Below are 8,106 nucleotides of genomic sequence, written 5' to 3' on the forward strand. Positions count from 1 at the left end.
TCAGCTTCACCGTATCTGGAAAGAACTATATACACTTCTTTGAATATTTGCCACAGTGGAAGATAGTCCTATTGGGGTCATTGTTTTACAGATCAAGCTAAGTGTGTGTTAGTCTGCTGAATCTCTTGAAGTCTTCCAAATCACGGCAGATATCCCCACAAGAATAATGGAACAATTGGATTACTTGGCTTGTGTTGTTTTACAAATCTGAAGTCTTTGACTTATCACTACCGGAGAATGAGGAACATACTGTGTGCATTCATGTCCACATGGGACACTCAAAACTAAATTCTAAGGCCCATATTACCATTAGCAGTTATCGGTATAATGATAACCTTGGATATAAGTCTCCCCCCACCCCATTTTCTCAGATTCTAACTAAACTCACCATCTCCTGGATTCAATATATATTTCTGCTACAAGAATATCAACCGCTACCCAGAGATATTAACCACTCATCACTTGAAGTAGTCATTAAAACTTTCCATATTTATTGTGAAGAATCTTCTGAAATCACATTGTAATGTTGGGACTGCCCTGACAGAGAGAAAGAATGGGTTCCATTCTTTTGCCCCATTTGTCAACTGGAAGTAACTGCAAAAGAAGAGAACTTCAGTCCGATTTTGCTTGCATGATTTCAGGGTCTCAAGTTTTCGATTGAGGAAAGTGATAAGCAATGATCTAGAAATCAGTGGGTAACTCTAAGATAATAGAGAAAAAATATCAGTTACATCATTTGCAATTTAACAGGAGGTACAACCAGATCATATGCAGAGACTCTTTTCTCAAACCCACCTCCTAGGTGAGGCAGATCAGATTTTTTCTTCTCTTTAGTTTCTGATGAAATAACAAAAGATGGTTGTTAATTTCCTTCTTATCATTCATAAATACAAAAGGACCTATATTAGGGATACCTCATTCTCAATGTTCACACTATATATACCTTCATATTTAGGTAATACAATTCTTCACATTCTTGATAGGGCAGCTCTAGTCTCACAAGCTCAGCCACATGCCTCTGCAGTCTGCAACCCAGCTAGAAAAACTGTGGTGGGAACATCCATTGACCCCAGCTCCAGGTCCAGACCCAAGTGCCAACCGCAGAGTCTCATAGCCATTCCACTAGCAAGGGCAACTCTCATCTCTTAAGCAGAACACAAGTTAATCTGCAGCCTGCAAACCAGTAAAAGAAAGAGAGGTAAACCATTCACTTGCCTCAGCCCCAGATCCAGCCCTAATTCCTAACCCGAGAGCTCTCCCTCCTCCCTGCCAGCAAGAGGAAATCAACAGATGTAGAATCACAGATTATAACATCCTAGCAAAATGAGGCTAAAAGGGATATCCGCTCTATACTAAACCACATGCAAAAAAAGGAGAAACAGGTATGTGAATTAAAGACTCAGGTATGTAAATAAAAGACTCTTTTTTTGACCAGTACTTGTCATAAAGGCTATTTTGCTGGACTCCTATATTGACCATAGCTTGAGTACCAGACCCAGCAGCTGAAACTCACACGGGGTGCATGTGTGTGCATGCCCCAGATCCAGAAGAACAATGGAGATGAAGGGATTGCAGCATGTTCATCCTTCATGGGGAGGGGGATAAGTGCTTTCTATCACTCTGTCTCTCTTTCTGGTGAAGCATGCACCCTATAGCAATAACCTTTCAAAAGAAAGAAAGAAAGAGAGAGAGAGAGAGAGAGAGAGAGAGAGAAAGAGAGAGAGAGAGAAAGGAAGGAAGGAAGGAAGGAAGGAAGGAAGGAAGGAAGAGAGAAAGTAGGTAAGAGAAGTCTCCACTCATGGTGAAAACTTTGCTAAAGACAGCAGAAGAGAGTCTTGTATTCAGCAATCAAAGCCAAATGGGAAGAAATCTATTTCTCAGTGGTAGGAACAGTTTTCTAAGCCCTATCCAAAACCAAATACACCAGCAAATGGTTAGAAGTTGCAGAAAAGCCTCAAGTTCAAAATAATAATGGGAAGTAGTTCTCTATCAAAATAACAGTAAGTCTTCTCTATCTCTTTCAAAAGCAGAGAAGTTAAGAAAGATGTCAAAACATTTATAGCTACTGAACTCTATGAATGAGAATACAAAACACACATAAAACTCTAAGAAATGAGGAAGCCCTTCCATAATATAAAAGTAGAAATGGACATCATAAGAAAGAATCAATTGAAACTATTAGAGAAGAAGTTTGTAAAAGTGGAAAGCAAAAAAATCTCTCAATAGTATCAAAAGCCAAATAGAGCATGCTGAAGATCACATTCTAGACATAGAAAGGAACATTTCTGACTTAGAAAAAAGTACCAAAAAGATAGGGAAAATAACAACAATAAAGTTCACATGAAATACTAGATTGCAGTAAATATTCAGACATCTGAATAATTGGCATCACCAAAGGTGAAGAAAGTAATAAGGGCATGGAAATCTATTCCATGAATGCCTCAAAGAAAATTTCCCAAGTTCAAAAAAGCACTCAAACGTCCAGACCCAATTGATGCAAAGGAACCCAAGTACAATTAACACTGGAAGATTCTCAGTCAGACTGGTTGTAATCACAGATAAAGACAAGATACTAAAATGCACATGGGCCTGGCATAAGTTTCAGCCACTGTGTCCAGGACTCGAACCACAGTCAACCACATGGGAGTCCAGCAACACAGCCATTACACCAATTGCTGTTCTCAACTATTATATTGAAACAAACAAACAAACAAACGAAAAGATTTATTTTCTGGGGACCTCAACACCCAACGTTCTCCTTTGGACAGATATCTAAACAATATTAAGCAGAATTAAAGACCTAAATGATGTGATAAAGCACGTAGACTTGACAGACATCTATAGAACATTCCACCCAGAATCATGAGATAATACTTTTTCTCTCACCAAATTAAACCTTTTGAAAGATTCACCACATGATAGGGCACAAAGCAAGCCTCCACATATGTGAAGGAATAGAGACTCTAACCAATATCCTCTCTGACAATGATGGAATTAAATTTAACTTTAATTTCAAGAATTTCTCAAACATTCACTAATACATAGAAACAAAATTACCTACCCTTAAATGACTTCACAACTACTGATGAAATGAAGACTGCAATCAAAACAGTCCTGGAAGCTAATGAAAATGAGTTCAACAGTTTCCAAAATCTTGGCACCAATTTTGGCACAAAAGCAGCCAAAAGAGGAAAGTTCATAGTCATTAGTACACATAACTGGAAGATTAAAAAAAAAAAGAAAAAAGAAAGGAAATTGACAACCTAACATAATGTTTCCAATAGGAAAATAAGGAATAAAGAATTCAAACAACTGCAGGAGAAAAGAAATAATATGACCTCAGCCAAAAGCAAGTGAAATAGGGACCAGTAGTTAGCATAATGGCTATGTCGCTGAACTCGCATGTAGTCGACTATGGTTTGAGACTTTGACCAGGTGACTTAAACTCACACCAGGCATGTGTGGATAAGTGCCCAAGATCCTGAGAAGAATGGAGGAGACGAGATTGCAGTGTGGCTATCCCCCCTGGGGGTGATTTCTCCCTTTCTATCTTTCTGTCTCTTTCTATCTTTTTGGCAATTGAATGTGCCCTATAGAAAAACCTCTAAAAAAAGTGAAATATAACATTAAAATAGTATATAAAATATAAATGAATGTAAAAGCTGGTTCATTGATAAGATAAACAAAATTGACATGCCAAAGAAATAATATATTAAGAGGAAGAGAGAAAGGAACTAGGTAAAGCCAAATCACAATGAAGTAGGCAATTTAACAACAGAGATAGAAGAAAAACAAAACAGTATTAGAGGATACTATGGACAACTATATGCAAACAAACAAACAAAAAAGTTATTACCAGTTTATGATAGTTGAACTGAATTGGTTAGAGGTGTATTTCATGCTCAGTAAATTCACTTTGCAAGCCAACTGATGTATAATGATCAATGTATAAAGCATTAATAATAATAAAACATTATTAATAATAATAAACTATAAAATAAGATCAGTGCATTGATTGTTCTCTAATTCTTACTACTGATGTTCTCAAATTGTAGAATGGTGTAATGTAGTGTTTTATGACACTATTTCTTAGTAAGAGGAGCAAAGGAATAAAGTAAGGAGTATCTCACTAGCTGATATGAAAATGTATTACAAATCTGTCACAACCAATACAACACAGTACTGTCAGGAAACAGGCACATAGATCAATGCAACAGAATGTAAGAGCAAAAAATAAACCTCAATATATCCACCCAAATAACCTTGGACAATTGATTCAGGATGATTCACGGAGGAAAAGAATGTCTGTCCAGCAAATGGTGCTGAAAACCTGAATATTCATCTGCAGAAAAATGAGTTTAGACACCTATTACTATTAACAGAAATTGACTCAAAAATAGATTAAAGAGCTAAGACAAAACATTAAAACTTTAAAACCACTGATAGAAACCATAAAGAAAACCTTTGAGACACTGGCATATGCAGTGTTTTTTGAAACAAGATTTCTAAAGCATAGACAACTATAAAAATAGTAAAATAGGGATCAGTAGTTAATGTAATGGCTTTGTCGCTGGACTCAAACGTAGTTGACCACGGTTTGAGTCCTGGACCCAGTGGCTTAAACTCATGCCAGCCGCGTGTGCGTGTGTGCCCAAGATCCCGAGAAGAGAAGGGAGGAGAAGGGATTGCAGCATGGCCATCGCCCTGGGTGGGGGGGGGGGGAGGGGGTGATTTCTCACTCTCTGTCTCTATGTTTCTCGTTGACTTTCTGGCGAGCACACATGCCCTACAGCAAAAACCTCTCCAAAAATAAAAATAGTAAAATAATGGGATGACATAAGACTAAAAATCTTCTGCACAACCAAAAAAAATAAGTAATATCAGAGTGTAGAGAACAGCTACACAATGGTAGAGGGCCTTGACTTCCAATGCATTTGGGCGTGAAAGACCCATATCTATTTTTTGTCAGCCCACATGACACATGCTATTTTTAAAAAGAAACTGTGGAAAACATATGGGGAACTAATGTAACTTATCTACACACACACACACACACACACACACACACACACATTCACACACTCACACACACACAATATCCAGTTTAAAAGTGGTTAAATGAGATGAAGAGGTGTCTTTTCCAGAATGACATACAACTGTCCAAATATAAACTTTTAAGGATTTTAGGATCTCTTATCATAAATAACCAGATAACTTTTAACCACATTTGGAATGGCTATTATCAAAATTAAGTGTGAGAAGTCCTGCTTAGTTTTTGGTAGATATGGTAGTATCACACCATTCTGTTGTTTAAAATTTAAATTGGTATAATCCCAGTTTGAAAAATTACAGTAGTTCTTTAAAAATTAAAACAAAAACAACATCAGAATCTCCATACAATCAAGTAATGTCACTGCTGGCTATTTACCCCAAGAATAGCACGATCACTTAGCAGAAAGACACTTAAACATTCATATATACCTCAGCATTGCTTACAGTTTCTAAGATATGAAATCAACCTAAGTTCCTGACAATGAATGACTGGCTTGACATGTTAACTATGGAATGCTATTCAGTCATAAGAAGTAATGAGGTTTGGGCATTTGACACAAAGTGGATGCATATAGATGTTTTCATGTTAAGCAAAGCAAGCTAGAATATAAAAGATGGAATCTGAATGTTGCCACTCAATTAATACTGAATGTCTACAACTTATACCAGGAAGCTACAGATCAGAAGATATGAGATACAGAAAGTGTAGATAGCAGAGACTACAGTAAAATGATGGACAGTGGCAGATGGGAGGAAGAGGCTTATCAATAAATTGAGGTAAAAGACACAATAATGAATAGGTTTTGTGTATACATTTATCTAAGGTGCTTGATCTCCAATGCATTTATGCTCAGAAGACCCATATCAATTTTTCTTTGCTAACATGGAACATTTTTGAGGAACAACCACATGAGATGGCAAACGGCAAGACTTTTCATGTTTGACTGTATATAAACCCCACCCAGCCTCTTTTTTCATATCTGGTGGATTCTAATTAGAAATCACGTACAGAGAGAGTTCCCAAACTACACAAGCATATGAAAACTAAACAATCTAATCCTGACTGATTTTGCAACCACTGAAGAAGTTAAGATTTAAATAAAGGTTCATAGAAACCAAGAATAGTGAACAAAAATATTTCTAAAATATAGGCAAAACAGAAAAAGCAATCACAATACTTAAGGTCAAAGGATTTATTGCTCAAAGAACATAACAGAAAAGTGGCCAATAAACAATTCATGACACAACTCAGAAAACTAGAAAAGCAACACCAAATGCCAGGTGAAAGAAATAATAAAGCTTTCAGCAGATTAAATAAAATAAAGAATTAATGATCTCTAGAGAACATAAATGAAGCCAAAATCTAAATAAAAACTTCTTTGAGGAGGTTTAAAAAAAATTATTAAACAAAACTCAGACACCATTAGTTATATTTATCAAGAAACACTGAAAAGGAAATGAGGTGGATACAATCAACAAGAAAATAGACTACATTACAATGGACATAGAAAAAATACATACATCATCAGACAACTATGAGCCATTATATACCTCCAGTAAGAAAACCTAGGGGAGATGAAAATCTTTCTGGATATGTAAAATTTACCATGATTAAAAAATCTAGAAAGTCTTAATTGAATAATGAGAAATATAAAATGTGTTCAGTAATACATGAATACAAGAAAGTGAAAAGGAAGAGAGGGATGGAAGGAATGAGGGAGCAAGGGAGGGGGCTGAAAGGAGAAAAGCAGAAAACATGTGAGAGACAGAGAAAGGTAAGAAAGGAAGAGAAAAAGGAAGCGAGGAAGGAAGGAAAGAAGGAAGGAAGGAAGGAAGGAAGGAAGGATGGAAGGAAGGAAGGAAGGAAAGAAGAGATTGAAATAGAGAGAAAGAGAGTGAGTGAAAACGAAAGAAACAGAGAGACAGAATTTTTTCTCTCTGGAATTCACATCACAAGGCCTCATATTAGCTTTGGACTACATGTCCATAACCAGAAATGCATATCCAACAGGATTCTACAAATCCCAGGAATGTCCATAGCTGGTGGTATGTCTATAAATCAGGTATTTGTAAAATGGCATCTAGGCAACAATTTTATTTGTCCTTCTAAGATAAGATAAGGGGCCAAGAAACTAAACTTCAGTTTCTGTGAACTGAGTCATACATCAGAAAGCTTTGTATTCTGGACCAAACAGTGTCTACAAGACACTTTGTTGTTAACTCATTGGTAGAAGAGTAAATAAGATCATCTATATATCGAAAAACATTTTCCACTTTGAGGTTCAGGTCCACCTGAAGCTGGGTCAAAAAGTTATGCCCTGTCATTAAAGCTCTTGAGAATCATTACCCATGATAAATTGTTGAGGCCCTTTTCTGCCTCTATTATAACACAAATAGTAATTGAGAATATGTATTATTTTTTCTCATTTTGTAAAAGTTTCTTTGTTCCATTAATGCTTTGCCTCCATATATATATATATATATATATAGTAAGAATCTTTCTTTACTGGAAGCAGAAGAAAGCATCAGTGAGATCTAAACTTTAAGACTAATAAGAATCTGGGGCACTCCTCCCAAAATATTGTAAGGATTGTTTCCATCAGGTAGGTAAAAATGGAAGGAACAGCTTCATTTATTTCAGTAGGGTCTTGAACTACTCAAAATTTTCCAGTATTTTTTTTCTTTTTTTTTTTAATGTTGGAAGGTATTAATATTCTTAAGTCTGATTTTAACAGGGATACATCTTTTGCCCTTCCTGATGTCTCTGTTACCCAGGCCTCTGGACTGATTTCTTGAATAAGGCTATGTTTTTTTGTTTGTTTGTTTGTTTTTTACGTCTTTTAGGACTTGGTTCTATAACAGTCATAAAGGCTGATGTGGAGTGTTGATTGTCTCTGTGATGATTGAGCACTGAGTTTTCTGAGAATATTTTTTTACATAAGGGCAGTAGAAAATTGACTTATAATTGAAAATTGAAGAAATTAAAAAAAGACATCCAAAGTACAAAAAAGAGCTGTGCTTATAGATATTCAGTCAGTTTACCTAATTTCCCTA

General features: G+C 36.0%; 1 long non-coding RNA gene across 1 annotated transcript; it reads right to left on the reverse strand.

Moving 5' to 3' along the window:
- Positions 1-540: 540 nt before the first annotated feature.
- Positions 541-3,126, reverse strand: LOC114009196 (uncharacterized). The gene is made up of 4 exons (XR_003550648.1): positions 3,062-3,126; positions 944-1,173; positions 796-837; positions 541-701 (listed from the first exon to the last, which is right to left on the reverse strand). It is a non-coding gene; the product is annotated as an uncharacterized LOC114009196 (long non-coding RNA).
- Between the last annotated feature and the right edge of the window lie 4,980 nt (positions 3,127-8,106).

The sequence above is a fragment of the Tupaia chinensis genome, unplaced genomic scaffold (assembly GCF_000334495.1).
Source record: "Tupaia chinensis unplaced genomic scaffold, TupChi_1.0 Scaffold000481_1, whole genome shotgun sequence".
Lineage (NCBI taxonomy): Eukaryota > Metazoa > Chordata > Mammalia > Scandentia > Tupaiidae > Tupaia > Tupaia belangeri.